Genomic DNA, 15,227 nt, shown 5'->3' on the forward strand with positions numbered 1-15,227 from the left:
AAGAGCCCAGCTCCCACTTTCAATAAAGACAAGGTCTTAGAAGATCAGGCTGAAGCCAAGACTGTCCTCCAAAATCACCCTGTTTCATGGCTCCTCTCCTTCCTTGTCCTCCTCATGCAGTCTTGCTACTGGTTTCTCCAAGGAACATTTTGGTAATAAAATTTTGCACATGAAAACACATATTACAATCTGCTTATTCAAAACCCATCTTGAAAACATAAATTGACCCTTTATAATTATTGTTTATTTCATCAAAAACAATTCTCATGTAAAGACCACAATAATACAAGAGGCTCATATGGTAAAGCAACAGCAACCACCAATCTTCCCTTTTCATTCTTTCATCCTGGACAGAATGGGTGTCATTTTTACATGGTTTAACTGTATGGCATTTTGTTCCACATCACTAAACAATGTACTGCTCTTACTTCATATATCAGATGTTTATACCACTCACTGCCCAGGAGATTCTAGGTAACAGCTCACATGTAATCTCCCCATGGAAAGCCTCCATCCCCATCCTCCCAAAAGCTTTGTGTTTTTGCTTTGTTTTTTCATTATTGTTTTTATTTGGTCACCTCTACAACTTCTTAGACCATTATCTTTTCACCTGTTAAAAACGTTCAAGATCTGCATTCCTAGAGTCTTTTTTTCTTCAAGGGAAATCCCTTCTAGACTCTTTCGTCTGCTCGTATTTGAACTCCCAGGCCACCTCACTATCAGCACATGACTTGCTTTTCCTGCTCTATTGAATTCACATCTTACTTTTAATTAAATGAATCTCCTATTTTATGAAACTATAGACTCAAGTAATTTCCTACGTGTACAAAGAAGGTAATTGTGTTTTCATGATGAAAATATCTTCATCCTGTCTTCTCATTTTATTGTCGCTTGACAGTAGATCCTATTCTAAGTTGAAAATATTTTCCTCTCTCAATTCTGGAGGTACTTTTCATTGTCTTCCTATATTCATTGTTGTTAAGGAAGAGGCTGAGATTGTTCTGTTTTTCATATCTTCATAAATGATTATTTTTTTCTCTTTTGAGAATTTTAAGGCCTGTACTTTATCCTTAGCATTCTGCAATTTAAAATTAATACATATAACTATTAAATTTAATGCATTTTTGCCTTTAATTGTACCATGTGTTCCTCCAGACATCAGACATTTTCATAAATTAATTGCTTAATTACTGAATAAATTTTCCCCATCATTTTTTTCTAGTCTCTCTTTCTGAAACTTCTCTATGGTAGAGCCTCTTTGTTGCTCATCTCTTTCCTCGTTTTCTGTGTCATATTTTGTTACATCCTCTGAGACACTTCTTTACCTTCCTCTTCTGAATCATTTATTATTTATTTTGAAGAAGGTGTTTTAATATCAGGTTTTATAAGTTTTCTGATTTGTAATATCCTGTTATCTATACATAAAAGGTATACATTTTTCTGCACCTATTTTTAAAGTTCTTTTTCTTTTCTTTAATTATCAGTCCTTTTCATGTTTCAGGGTTTCTTCCAAATTCTATGGATCCTTCATGTTGGATTTGCGTTTATGTGTGGAGCAGCAGAGAAGCCAACTTGCTCAGTTTGTAGACAGGCTGTTGACAGAGAGGCTCCATGTCATTGTTCTCCAGGGTGGAGCTGGCAGCTGTGCTGGGGGAGCCTTTCATGTCAGATTAGGGAGGGCTCTCCTCAGCAGGGTCTTTATTCTACACAGATGTTAAATACATGTTTGTCCAGAGGAACATTTTGTCTAGCCCTAGATTCCTGACCACAAGTTGCTTTATGTGTTACATGAAGTGAACTACTCTGCTCCCATGGATGTGTATTTATTTAGGCCCACAATTTAAGCTGGGATGCTCACTCTGGCCCACACTGTAGCTAAGATTTCTGGATGTAAAGTGTCTCTGAAGCTCTGCTGGCAGCTGGACATCCTCTGTGACTATTGCCCCAGTATACATGCCCAAGGCTGGGACTGAACCTTTCCATAGAACTTCAGACCCTTTCCATCTTCCAATAACTCCTGACATTTTTTTTGTCCACAGTTCATTCTCTGCTGTGCTCTGTTAAGGGTTAATGCCATTTTATACATTCCATTTTGGTCTTTTTATGGAATACTGGAAAGGAAAATAAATGATGTAGTGTTTTTATCTGCCTTTTTCACTTTTAGTAATTTATAACTTCTACCATTACTGTTATTACCACTATTGATTCTGGTTATGGTACTACTATTAGCATGTAAGTGGATCTAATATTGGTTTACAGTATTGTTTTAGTCAGATCAGACTGCAATAATAAAATACTATAAACTGGGTGGCTTATAAACAGACACTTATTTCTCATAACTCCACAGGCTACGAACTCCAAGATTGAAGTGCCAGCATGTCTGGTGTCTGGCTGGCTTCTTGGTTTGTAGATGACTGTCTTCTTTTTCTGCCCTCACATGGACAAGAGAAGCACACTCTTTGGTGACTCTTGTAAGGACACTAATCCCATTCACGAGAACTACATTCTTATAATCTGATCACCTTTCGAAAGCCCCACCTCTCCATACCATTACATGAAAAGTGGGCTTTCAGTAGATCAGTATTGGGGGAATACAAATTTTCAGTGTGTAAAAAGTATCTTGTGGTAAGAACTTTTTATAAAAGTCCTTGTGTATTTTCTCATTTTTTAAATCACCTGACGCTAATAGGTATTACTATCTCCAGTAAACATAAAAGGGAATAGAGATTCAGAGGGGTACAGACAGAGCTCAAATTTATAATTAATCTTCTCTGACTATAAAGGCCATGTGCATTCTATTAGTTAAGCTAAAGTTATTCTGTGCTTTCTAGCAAGTAATGTTGATAGGTTCTTTTAATGGTTTACAAATTTCTGGCATATGAAGCGACATCATTTTCAAAATAATGAAGAGATTATTTGATCTAGAATTTTCCAGAAGTTTATCTTAATTTTTTGAGTGGTGACATTGTCTTATTTTTTACTTGCATTGCATTTATATCAAATGCTAACAAACTGGAAACATATTCTCTGTAGCAATCTTGCATCATATTTGAAACGTATGATAAAATGTAAGCTGGAACTACACTTAACTACCCCATATGTTCTAATTACTAATAAACAGAATTCTATAAGGCATCAGACACGTCTTAAGATAACTTTATATAGTAATACATTGTTCCTTGCATTGTAAATATTATCAAAATATCCACTGATAAGCATTTTAGGAATATTTATTTTGAAAGTATTTTATAAATTTGTTTTCTAAAACATTTGCATTTATAATATCTAAATAGCTGATTATAGCAATGTACTTATTTTAGGTTAGGCTTTCTTAAACTGACTCATCCTGTAGTCTTGTCTATACATATATACAGTAATCCACCCTTATCCATGGAGGATACTTTCCAAGACCCCCCAGTGAATGCCTGAAACTGCGAATGGTACCGAACCCAATATATGCTATATTTTTCCTCTGCATATGTACCTATGATAAAGTTCAATTTATAAATTATGCACAATAAGGGACTAACAACATTAACAAATAATAAAATAGAACAATAATAACAATATGCCAGCATTACTACTCTTGGACTTTGGGGCCATTATTAAGTCAAATAAGGGTTAATCGAATACAAGTACTGCGATAAATTGACTGTTGATTTGATAACCCAGATAGTTACAAAATGACTGTCAGATATATAAAATACTACCTGGATATGTCAGACAAAGGGATGACTTGTGTCCCAGGTAAAATGAGGAAATAACATGACATTCGATCCCACTAGTCAGAATAATATACAATGTAAAACTTATAAGTTGTTTATTTTTGGAATTTTTCATTTAATATTTTTGGACTATAGTTGACCTCAGGGTAACTGAAACCACAGAAAGCACGATTCAGATAATATTGCCTGTGATTCCTTTTTGCAATTATTGAGTCACCATGCTGAGGATGACTTAACATTGATTTATAAAGCAAAGTGCTTCTTAAAATTTCTTGATGTTAGGGATTGTGCCTCTTCCTGATTTGGATTCTGCCTAGAATTTAGCTTAATGTTTCATATATAAAATGAGCTCAATCAATATCTGCCTTTGTTGGAAGAAAAGGTGTGAGAGCATCATGATTGGAAAAAATTGCTTCTGTATGAGATATTTTACCTTTCTTGCTTATACCTAGACCTGTTTTGAACTCAGCAATATTATTTGAATCATGACAAATAATCAGGTGAATGAATCCTAGATGTTTGATAAAGACACACTTATTGTTAAAGTGAAGTGATAAGAATGTATTGTAACAGTTACAAAGCTGAACTTGTCTATTTTTCTGGTACCTGCATCCTGGGCTATAGTTGTAGGTTAAGATAGGAATGGTGTTTATCTTTAAATTGTAAACACTAAATATATTGAGCAATAAAGTTTAAAATGTAGAAATAACTTTTAAAGTGTTCTTATATGAAAATCTTCTAAGTTCACATGAGACATTTTGTGAAACACTGTTCAGTTTGGAAAAGTTGCATTTCACTGAGCATGAAAATACATGTTTCAGTGTGATATGGTAGTATGCTGAGTTGAGTCTTTTGCGATCAAAGATCAAAGGAAGCAAAATCTGTTAGACGAAAAATTCAATGAAGACTCAGTATGAATCTGAATATATCTCGATGCACTTCATAAGTTCTGAGTATTTGTGGGATGTAAGAGTTTTTCCAGTCGCTCAAAAATTCATGTTGCAGAAGGCAATTTTATCCAAATCATAAATCCCCACATCAATGTTTCAGAGTTCCCAATTATCTAAATATTCATTTCTCAGAGATAATATGCAGTTGGTAAATGTTTGAGAAAATTCAATTTTAAAAGCTGCGTCTTGGAGGTGGCAAAATACTACATGGAACATCCTAATATCAATCATACCGTGATGCCAAAACAATGACGATTCAGAGTGTTATGCACACTCAAGGATGAGCATCTCAAATCGCACACCATAAAATGTATCATTAAGGTTTGTGTTTGTCACGAGAATGTCAGTCATTCTCTATGTCTGTATTGTCATAATAAGCTTGCCAAAAGCCACAAAATGAAACAAAATCCAGGGAAAGAAATAAGATTTTCTACGATTGTACTTTGCTATAAATTGCATGCTAGAAATAAGAGGTTATCTTTTTCTAGTCTCTAGGGTGTTTTCCGAAAACACAAATAAAATGTCAAGCTTTCTGCTCTCCTCTGGTACTTTATATGGCTCTTCACAGCTACTAGAAGAGGCACACCCCTACAGCCCATGACAGCACTTGTGCCTGTTGTTTTTACTTCCAGATGTAGGTTGTTAGAATGGTGATAAGGAATCCAAGCTGGGTTTCATCCAAGAGAGAATAGCATAGGAGGAAATTCAGGCTCATCCTTCCTGTCAACAACTCCAATCTCTTGAAGCAAGAAGGGAGCATACTTTCAGCACGAGATCCTCTTTATTTCACTATGGGTCTCAAGAGTTCCTGGAGAAACAAAAAAAAAAAAAAAAAAAAAAAAGTTTTCCCAGGAAAAAAACTGAGGAGCCTACCCCAGTTCCTATGAACCATGAAACACAGTATATTAACAATTTGCTGCTTTAGGGCATTTGTATCAATTTCATTTATAGTTATTGGTTGTTATGTACTGCAGATCCTTTCATTGGAGTCACTATCTTGTTCAGACACCTTAACCTGAATCCTCTTTTTCTTTCCATATTAAGTTCTGTAAGCATTCAGGAGAGGAAAGGATTGCTTCCAGAAGGAAGAAGCCTTATCTTTTCAAAAATAATGCACAAAATATCCTATTATGTACCTCTTTGGCTCGTCAGTGAGGGTGCAAATAAAAACAAGACAGAACTTTTCCTCTGTAAGTCTTCAATTTGGAATTGGAATCAAGGAAGATTTCAGGATGAAAGAGCATTTGAGCTGAATCTAAGAAGATGATGTAATAATTTCCTAGGGCTACTGTAACAGAGTACCACAGAATTGGAGGCTTAAAACAATTGAAATGTATTTTCTCACAGTTTAGGCTAAAAGTCTGAAACCAAGGCATTGGCAAGGTGGAATTCTTCTTGGGGATCAGAGGCAGAATCTGACCTGTGCCTCTTTTCTAGCTTCCAGTGCTTGCTGGCATTCCTTAGTGTACCTTGGCTTTGGGTAGGATTAATTCCAATTTCTGTTTCCACCTGTTTCTGTCTTATGTCCCTTCTCCTATTCTTATAATGACACCAGTCATATTTGGTTAAGGACCAACCCTGTTTCCATAGAAGAATATATTCTGAGGTTTAGGGAATGACTTTACTTCTGGGGAACACTGCTCTACCCAGTTTTGATAGACACAATTGATATAACTGGAAATATAAGAGTTTTTATATCATTAATTTTTCAACAAGTATTTGAATGCTTTCCTTATTCCAGTTAAAATGAAAAAGTATGAAAGTAAATAACATAGATATGGTCACTATAGTCAATGAAGAGGGAAATATGGAAAGAAATGTATTTCTCCGCAAGGTATCTGTGGTGAACACTTTTCCAAGATGTGTTCTGCCACAGGTAGGTTAAAGCCTTTGTACTGCAAGTTGGGACACCTGGAATTTTGCCTCCTTAACACAGAGTTGTAAGAAAAATGTTAGCACCCTTCCCTGCTGGAGGAGCTTATGTAGTCTTTGAGAGATGTGGGAAAAGGATCACAGTTTTCTTGGTAAAACCAACCCAGAGCAGAACTTTTGTTATTCTGAGCTGGGGGTGAGGAGAAGAAAGAGAGCATGGCATGATTGAAGAGCTACAAATTCAAGCAGTTCTTACTGAGATGTAGCATATTTTCTTGAATAAATGTTTCTTCATCAGCTGTGTACTCTAGGGACATTTTCCAGAGACTTTAAAAAGTTGCTTTGTTTTGTTATGAAGTTCTCTAGTTGTGATTATTTTCCTGGCAAATTAGCAGAGCTCCTGATGGTGCCAATCCAGACATGGAATCTCCATATGATGTCAGATATCTGCATATATTCACCTCTTTCCTACTTGGGAGTGTTTGCAGTAACAAGATACTATGATAGCAAAGAGTAAGGAATTTGGTCAAAGAGATGCATGGAACTCATGGGACATCTAACCATGACACCCCCTAAGAATTACTAACAATGTGATTATCTAAGTTGTGATTTTTGTTTTCTTCATATTGTTTATCTCTCTGTCACCTGATTCATTTTGTCTATTTTTTTTTTCATATTTGTTACTCTCATTGTGAGGTAACCATGTTGAATATAGGGACTCTTCTTCTCTCCTTTAATTAAGGATACAGCAAGTGGAACTGCACCTGGAAGGTAGTAGAAACATAAATAATGGTGGACTAACTGACTAGTGTTGTAATTAAGATGGGGAGAAGTCGGTGGCTTAAGCCTGTAATCCCAGCATTTTGGGAGGCCGAGGCGGGTGGATCATGAGGTCAAGATATCGAGACCATCCCGGTCAACATGGTGAAACCCCGTCTCTACTAAAAATACAAAAAATTAGCTGGGCTTGGTGGTGCATGCCTGTAGTCCTAGCTACTCAGGAGGCTGAGGCAGGAGAATTGCCTGAACCCAGGAGGCGGAGGTTGCGGTGAGCCGAGATCGCGCCATTGCACTCCAGCCTGGGTAACAAGAGCAAAACTCCGTCTCAAAAAAAAAAAAAAAAGATGGGAGAAGTGAGTGGATTTGAGATACATTTCAAAAATAAAATTGAAAGAGCTCCGTGATGTATGTTATATATAAAGAGTCAAGAAGTGGAAGCTGCCAAGGACTTAGATTAGACGACTCTAGTCACAGAAGTGGAGACCACTAGCAGTCCCCTAGGACTGGCATGGAAAGCAAGGGATCTGAGTTTTCTCTCCGAGTCTTTGTGCTTCCTTTTGCACACCTGTAGGTTTAGTGTCTAGAGATACAATCTTCAGAATTCCTTTAAAGCTAAGCTGCTTTTACTGAGTTAGCATCGCTTTAAGGAAAATAGGTAGTTTGCCATTCATTTTCTTAGACTAAAATATTTTGACAACGAAGATACATGTACTTAGTTTAAAGCCACATATATCTTTAGTTTAATAGTGAGCTAATAAAAAGATAATAGCATCAGATTACTAAAATACACCTAGCTAAGGTAGTATATTTTGGGAAAATAGGAGGAATAAAAATCAGGTCTTTATAAACAAAATTTTTACTTGGCATCTTCTTTAGAAAATCTCAAGCCTTTTTTTCATAGTAATTGTTGCCATGAAATTAAAACAGCAAGTTTTATTATCTTATTCAAACCCTCTGTGTCTACCAGGTATAAGTCAGTTAAATATTTTTTTTTAAATTGGTATACCATTTAAATAAGAAATCCTTTTCCATTACATTTTGCCAGATTCTCTTACATTTCTATGATGTAAAATTATTTTAAAAATACAATATGGACTGTTAAAGTTTATGACATTTACTTATCATACAATTGTTTAGTCTTCTGTGTTTCTGTATTTTTTTATAAAAAACGACAAACAATAAGTAGTATTTATAATGGTTATTTAGATACTATTGTGTTCTTAGATAAGATTGTGTTTGTCTGAACATTGCTTTTCTTTAGATAAGATGTAAACTGTTGAAGGACACAGTTTAACAAAAACAATGCAACAGAAACTTGAAATGTCATGAATTTAAAGGACAGGTTTTATTTATAGTGGTTATTTTTTATACATAGAGCATAGTTCAACTTTTTCTGGACTTTCTTGAACTTTATAAATAGCCTTTCTTCTGGTTCTTTTGAGGACAAATAAGTGCTTTATTAATTTGTGTAGAATTTCTAGTTTCTCATTCATGGAATGTGTATCCTAGATTTCACGCTCTTCTAGAAAAATATTTTTTATGGGCCTAATGCATTCTAACATTATAACTCATTTCTCACCCTTGGATTACTTTATGCTAAACTTAGGATATAGTTCTTATTTATTTGATTCTATTCTTTCTTATGTCTTAGATGTCTTTCTTTTTATCGGTATCCTTCCACACCTAATAGATTGTTTAAATTCAAGAATCCTAAAGTATCTGTATTATACAATATTTACTTTTGCAATAATCAGATTTGCAATCATCATATTATTACATTTGATTAATAGTTTGTAAGGGTATGGAATAATAAATTCAACAGCATTTTTCTTTAAACTTTGAACATGATACTCTACTGTCTTCTAATATCCAGCAGTGCAAATGTGAAGCTCAGACAAAAAATGTATGTCTTTCAGTAGAAAATGTACAAACATGTTTTAGTCGAGAAAATACAGACGTAATTCAAATCTTTTAGTAGGGAGAATAAAAAGTAAAAGTAACTCTTGACAAAAAGAGTCAAACTTTATAAAATAATTGAAGATGTTTATTCTGAGCCAAATATGAGTGACCATGGCTCATGACACAACCCTCAGGAGATCCTGAGAATATTTGCTCAAGGTGGTTGGAGTACAGCTTGGTTTGATATATTTAGGAAGGCACGAGATATTGATCAGATACACTTAAGAAATACATTGGTATAGAAAGGTGGGACAACTCAAAGTGGGGGCTTCCAGGCTATAGGTAAATTTAAACATTTTCTGGTTGGCAATTGGTTGAGTTTGTCTAAAGATATGGGATCCATAGAAAGGAATGTTCAGGTTAAAGATAAAGGATTGTGGAGACCAAGTTTTATTATGCAGAGGAAGCTCCTAGTAGACTTTAGAGAGAGCAACTTGTAAATTGTTTTGTAATCATACTTAAAGTGGTGCCTGGCTCTCAGTTGATTATCTCCTGGATCTGGGAAGGAAGGAGGGAAAACAAAGGGGGAGATGATTCTTTATAGAATGTGGATTTTTTCCACAAGAGACTTTGCAGGGCACTTTCAAGTATGGCAGAAATATATATATATATATATATTGGAGTTACATATATATTTTTTATTGTCTCATAATGTTACCCCAAGTCAAACTGAAAAGTAAGTCACAGAATGTAGCGTCAAATAAAACCCATCTGATGAGAACTTGTGGTTTGTAGGGCACAAACTCAGACCCCAAAGATAGGAAATTGGGCAAGATAAAAAATCAGAGCTTAGTCCTCACAGCCAACCAACAAACAAAAAGTCCTAAAGGGATTTTCTTTTAATTCGTAATGTTCTTAAATTCTAGAAAGGTGTCCCTAGATGTATGTCTTTTACTATTCTTCCTACTCAGTACTTAATAGGTCCTTTTATTATGAATATTTTCAGCTTCAATTATAAAAACAATAATTATTTAATTAGCTAGTTTGTTCCGTTGTTTATGCATTCATTCTTTCCCTTCTTAACTTTTTTTTATTCCTGTGAATCTCCCATTGGATGGATTTTGGAATATCTGGGTTGTTCTTTTTGCTTTTGAATAATTCATCCTCTTTTACACACATGTGCACACATACACACACAAGCTATTTGCAGGATTTGCTCAAATTTATTTTACATTTCTTATGGCTTTTATATCTGTATACTTTTGATAACTTTTTAAAAAAATAAAATTTGTTTTATTCCTTTACAGCTCTATCATCATAGCACCTGAAAATAGTTGCAGGGATACATCATAACTAACCTTGCTAAAAAGAATAATTAAATTTAAAGAATGTTCTTGTCCTCTAAAGCTTTTATTTTATCTGGGGCCAATATTGATGCTCACCAAATAATTCAAGTTCTCTACCAGTTGGGCACTTGCTAGAAATTTTTTATTTAATTAAGCAATTTAATGAATACTACCAATAGCTTTGAGACTTGATGTATTTCCCCTCCTGTTTGTGAGTAGGACCATGCAATTAGTGCTAGTGTGTGTAATCTGAGGGGAAGCAATGTGTGTCACTTCTTGGTAAAGCATTTAATTGTCGGTGCATGTGCTATTTCATCTTCTGCCATAATAACAAGCTAGATTTAATATGCATTATTGTCATTTAAAATATCAGAGTTGTTTATTCAGCATAATCTTCCCTATCATTAACATAGTCAGTCTTTTGTTAGTGTTTTTTTCTTGTGCAGTCAGTTTTTATTATCTCTTTTAAATTATGTACTAGGTTGGTAATTAATAGAGCTGCTGTGAGTTTACCCTCTTGTTATATAAACCTCTTTACACAATAGTTCTCTATTTTTCCAGAATTGGAGAGTAGATTCTGAATTCCATGTAAGTGGGTAGGACATGTCACTACAAGATTTATCCTTGCTTGAGTGGGTGCTAAGCAACTTGACGTGAAAAGCTAAGCCTGAATACTTAAATAAAGAACATGCTCTGAGTTTCTCACACTTATTTCAGTGGCCCCTGATAAGTATGAGTGAATTAGAGAGTAGTTTTCTAGGATTGTTCTTACAGCTGAATATCACTGTTATTGCCACTCTATGTTTTTAGAGTATAATGAGGTGGGGGAAGTTTGGAGGAATTAGCTGTCACACTTTTCTCTAATTCAAATATTTTTCTAATTAATATAATCGGAAAGACAGATCATGTTTGCCTCACTTCAGACACTCTGAGGCTTGATTCAGGAGGAGATGTTGACTTTCCCACTACATATGCCATATTTTTCAGCAGATGTTTTTAGGTGTAGTTTTCTCTTCTGTGGGTTGTCCATCAGTAAGACCTCAAATGAGTTCCGTTTTAAGAAGCCTGTCAATATTATCAGTCTACTGATGTGGTCTGATGTCTGTCCCTAAAACTTCTGATAAGCACTATGATTATTATTATTATTGAATTTCTTTACTATTGCTTTAATAGAGTTTTGAGAGTAAAAGAGGATGATTCTACCTCCCTGAATCAGAAGTCTGTATACATCTTCTGAATGCTTCAATTTGTTGCAAATTTGAAAAGATTTTCAATGTAGATTTTTTTGTAACTTTGTGATGAGGAACTTAGGAAAGCTACCATATATTTTTGTCAGATAGTCTTGTTTTGAGCTGTTTTTAAAACAGTTTCATATTATTTTATATGTTGAAAATTACAGAAGATAATTTTCAAAAGACCATCAATAGAATTTTTCCATTCACTCACAGTAATGGATATTGCAAAAGTAAAACATTAGGCAGCCTGGTGAACATTACAGAATCAGGAATATAACATAGCAGTTGTTTGTTTTAGACCTTGCTTTCTCGGCTACTCACAGTGGGAGAATTCACTTCTCTCTCTGATCTTGTTTTATTTTCTATAACAGGATTAGATGATTTCCGACTTTTTAAAAAATATCTAGATCTGGTGTTTTATTATTTCATGATTTTAAGATGCTGGTAAATTTTAGTTACTGCTATTCTGATAAGAAAATTTTAATACAATAGACACTCAGAATGGTTGACCCTTTCAGCTGTTTCTAAATGTTGAAACAAGACCATAGAGCTCACAGAGAAGGTTGTTTACACCTTCTGCCTTTAAACTAGTTTTTGTCTGTTTTGTAACTCTTTTAAAATAGATTTTCTTTGTACAGTTTATTACATAAATTTGAAAGACTATGAAGATATAGAAAAATATGTAGAAGTTACTGGTGGATTATACAAACTGAGTCTAGTCTTAAATTTTGTACACTGTCTCATTATCTAAATGACTTAAAATTAGATATAGAATTCTTTGTGATCACTTATGACCATGTTTGTCCCTACTGATTGCTCCCTGATTATCTCATCCGGTCATGTAGAAGTCACACTAAAATGCTTGAAATTTTCCAGACTTGCCCTGTCAAATGCATGTCTTAGCACACACTGTTCTCTTTATAGAAATACATTATAGGAACACACCTTCTCATCATCATAATCAAACCATTCTTTACCAAGTTTTCAAGAAGACATCTCCTTTAGGAAACTCTCGTACCCCTCGACTCAACTCTATCATTACCTGGATAGGTTACTTTCCTTTGTGATTTTTAGTACACTGTATTCCTCTACAAAGGAGCTCCGTAAGAGCCAAAATTGTGTTTGTACATCTTGTTTCCCTAGCATCTAGTGCAGACTGAATATTAATGTATGTTTGTTGCATGGATAAAAGCTAATATTTCCATCTACCCTCACCATTTATCCATCTTCCTCAAAGGGTATAAAACGATGTCTAAAGTAAGCAAGTACCTAAAATAAGTAGCTATTTTCTTTCTTTTTTCCCTTCCACTTCCAGGTTCCCATATGACTCATCTACTTCTGCTACTACTAATAATGATAATAACATCTTAATTGAATCTTTCTACTTATCAGAATTAGCCCTTATGCTGCATCAGCACCTTCTGGCTCCAAGAAAAGTTTCCATTAATGTATTCATTTCAATATAGTTGATACTCTTTGTATTTCCCTTACAAGATATTGTCTCTCTTTTGTAAAATTTTATTTTATTCTCACTCTTAATATAAAAAAATATAGTTTACTTTTTAACAAGATGATTGAGGTATAATTGAAATACAGTACATTTCACATATACGTCCAAAACCACCACCACAACCAAGATAATGAATATAGTGACCACTGTTGTATTAGTCTGTTCTCATATTGCTGTAAAGACATACCTGAGACTGGGTAATATATAGAGAAAAGAGATTTAGTGGACTCACAGTTCTGTGAGCTGAACAGGAGGCATGGCTGGGGAAGCCTCAGAAAACTTAAAATTATGGTGGAAGGTGCAGGGGAAGCAGGCACGATATTCATATGGCAAAGCAAGAATGAGTGAGTGAAGGGGGATGTGCTATACACTCTTAACTCACTATCACATGAACAATGGAGAAATCTGGCCCCATTATCTAATCATCTCCTACCAGATCTCTTCCCCAATTTGGGAATTACAATTCAACATGAGATTTAGTTGGGGACACAGAGCCAAACCACATCAACCCTCAAAAGCTAAAACATTGTTTTACACACACACACACACCCATGAAATATGCTAGTGGTAGATATTATTTCCAGAATAAAATAACATAGGAAGAAAAACAGGTTAGGTCTCTGTACAAGCATTAACTGTGATACTATGATGGCTCTGATGATAGACTGGGGACATTCACAAGCAGTGCAATGTATGCAAGTTACTCTCTCAGAATCTTTCCTCAGCTGCAAAATCTATATACAAATAGTACTTACCTTGAGTTTATAATGTAGATTAAATGGGACGTTGCCTGGTAAATCTTCACCATCAGGGAAAGCACTTAGAACCACATAATACGTGTAATGATTACCTTCCACCCCAAATATGCTGAGTAATAGAAAAAAAAAGAATGAGAGTAGAGCAATTAGCAGAAAACCAACATCACCCCGGAACTCATGGCTACTCCCTAGAATCCTACCTAAACCCATTCGGGAGGTATGGTGAGGTGCCTCCTTTTAAACAGTTTCTTTTTAGTAACCAAAAGATAAACTCTTTTTAGTAACCAGAAGATAAACTCTTAATAGAGATGTCATTATACTTTTTATATTTTAATTATTGTGATAATTACAGATACATATTGGACCTACCCTGCCTAGTATTAGAAACTGTGTGGCTTTCAGCACTGTCTCTGATTTATTTATTGAAAGAAATACAAGTAATATGGATTTTGAAATGTTTGTACCAATATTAACTCCTTTAATGAAATTTGTGCTGTCACTAAAATAATAGAGCAGAGTGCATTATTTTGCACTGAATTAGGTATCGAAGACCTCCCTCTTTACTTTATGCCCATTATATTTAGAGGCCATCTACTGCTTTTGTCTTCATATTAGACAGCTGAGTGATTTCCCTGAATTATTTGTAACATTTTATTTCTCAAAAATCTCTGTGGACAGTTTTCAACAGACTATATTTAATAGTAAATGAAGCTCTAGGGGAGGAGAGAAGTAAAGGAGAAAGTCGTTTGGTAAATAAAAAATAAATTGATGCTGTCCATCTTCAACTCTATTCTTCACTGTTTTTCCATGTAGATATGGTGGACAGAATTATAAAATGACCTGAGAGACATGATTTACTTATGATGACAGGTGACAGCAGATGTGATGAGAAGGAAAAGCAAGAGTGATATATGAAAGACTGGGAATTCAGGTAGGTGTTTAGATGGTGAGTTGAACCCAGGAAGGGCTAAGAATGAAATGTTGCTTCTAGTGATTTCATATACTAAACATAGTTTATAAATAGAGGCCAAATTATTAAACATAAACATATATGGGTGAATATATTATGAGTGATTTTTATCATCCTTCAACATTTTTGCATTTTTCAAGTTTTCTAAAATACTATATATTACTTGTGAAATAAAAAAATAA

General features: G+C 34.6%; 1 long non-coding RNA gene across 1 annotated transcript; it reads right to left on the bottom strand.

The window, feature by feature from the left end:
- Positions 1-1,461: 1,461 nt before the first annotated feature.
- Positions 1,462-14,188, bottom strand: LOC144576809 (uncharacterized). The gene is made up of 2 exons (XR_013519356.1): positions 14,073-14,188; positions 1,462-5,483 (listed from the first exon to the last, which is right to left on the bottom strand). It is a non-coding gene; the product is annotated as an uncharacterized LOC144576809 (long non-coding RNA).
- Positions 14,189-15,227: the final 1,039 nt, after the last annotated feature.

This window comes from Callithrix jacchus, chromosome 6, assembly GCF_049354715.1.
Source record: "Callithrix jacchus isolate 240 chromosome 6, calJac240_pri, whole genome shotgun sequence".
NCBI lineage: Eukaryota > Metazoa > Chordata > Mammalia > Primates > Cebidae > Callithrix > Callithrix jacchus.